Raw genomic sequence first — 1,872 nt, forward strand, 5'->3', positions numbered from 1 at the left:
ATGGGTCTGTTAAAATTTTCTATTTCTTCCTGTTTCAGCTTTTGTAGTGTATGTTTCTAGAAATTTATCCATTTCTTCCACATTGCATAGTTTGTTGGCATATAATTTTTCATAATATTCTCTTACAATTGTTTATATTTCTATGATCTTGGTTGTAATCTCTCCTCTTTCATTCATGATTTTCTTTATTTGGGTCCTTTCTCTTTTTGATAAGTATGGCTGGGGGGTATCAATTTATTAATTCTTTCAAAGAACGAGCTCTTAGTTTCATTGATCTCTTCTGTTTGTGTGTGTTTATGTCATTTATTTCTGCTCTACTCTTTATTATTTCCCTTCTGCTGGCTTTAGGTTTCATTTGCTGTTCCTTTTTTAGTTCCTTTAAGTATAAGTTAGATTGTGTATTTTAGACTCTTCTTTAGAAATTTTTTTTAATGTTTATTTATTTTTGAGAGAGAGAGCAGGAGCAGGGGAGGGGCAGAGAGAGAGGGAGACACAGAATCTGAAACAGGCTCCAGGCTCCAAGCTGTCAGCACAGAGCCCCAGGTGGGGTTCAAACTCACCACGAGATTATGACCTGAGCCAATGTCAGACATAACCGACTGAGCCACCCAGGCATCCCTGAGACATTTCTTGCTTTTTGAGGTAGACTTGTATTGCTATATATTTCCCTCACATGACTGCCTTTGCTGCATCAGTTGGGATTTTTTATTACTGACTCAATCTCCTTACTAGTAATTGGTCTACTCATATTTTCTATTTCTTCATGGTTCAGTCTTGGTAGTTTTTATGTTTATAGGAATTTGTCCATTTCTTTTAGGTTGCCCAAGTTTTTGGCTTGCAATTATTCATGGTAGTCTCTTATAACCTATTGTATTTCTGTGGTAGCAACTGTAACATCTCCTCTTTCATTTCTAATTTTATTTATGTCTTTCTCTTTTTTCTTAGTGAGTCTAGCTAAAAGATTTGCCTGTTTTGTTTATTAAGTTTTTTAAAAACAGCCCTTAATTTCATTAATCTTTTCTATTGCCTTTGTAGTCTCTTCTTCATTTATTTCCACTCTGATTTTTGTTATTTCCTTCCTTCTACTAACTTGGGGCTTAGTCTATTCTTCTTTTTCTAGTTCCTTGAATTGTGAAGTTAGGTTGTTTAAATTGCATTTCTTCTTTCTAAATGAAAGTATTCATTGCCATGTACTTCCCTTCTTAGAACTGCTTTTGTATTTTCATATGTTTTCCTGTTACTAATTAGTGACCTTTTGTTTCTCCTGAAGAAGTCCCCTGTACAATTTCTGTAAAGACAATCTAGTGGTGATGAATTCTTCAGATTTATCTGTCTGAAAACTCTTTATCTCTCCTTCAATACTGAAAGATAATTCGTCCGGGTAGACTGTTCTTGGTTGACAGGTTTCTTTCTTTCAGCACTTTGAATATACTGTGCCACACCCGTAGGCCTGCAAAGTTTCTGCTGAAAAATCTGCTGATAATTTTATGGAGGTTTCCTAGTACATAACTAGTGGTATTTTTTTTACTTCTTTTGTCTTTAAATTTGACATTTTATTTATAATATGTATCAGTGTGGTTCTTTTTGGATTCATGTTACTAAGAATAATCTGGACTTCCTGGATCTAGATGTCTATTTCTTTTCCTAGGTAAGGGAATTTTCAGCCATTATTTCTTGAATAAGCTTTTGCCTCTTTCTCTCTTCACTTTCTGGGACCTTTATAATGCAAATATTGGTCTGCCTGATGGTATTCTCTCTTAAGCATCTTCACTCTTTCTCATTATTTATCCTAATGCTCTTCTGATTTGAAGAATTCCACTGTCCTATCTTTGATTTCACTGATCCTTTTTTCTTCCATTTCACCTCATGTGC

The sequence above is a fragment of the Panthera leo genome, chromosome D1, assembly GCF_018350215.1.
Source record: "Panthera leo isolate Ple1 chromosome D1, P.leo_Ple1_pat1.1, whole genome shotgun sequence".
Classification (NCBI taxonomy): Eukaryota; Metazoa; Chordata; class Mammalia; order Carnivora; family Felidae; genus Panthera; species Panthera leo.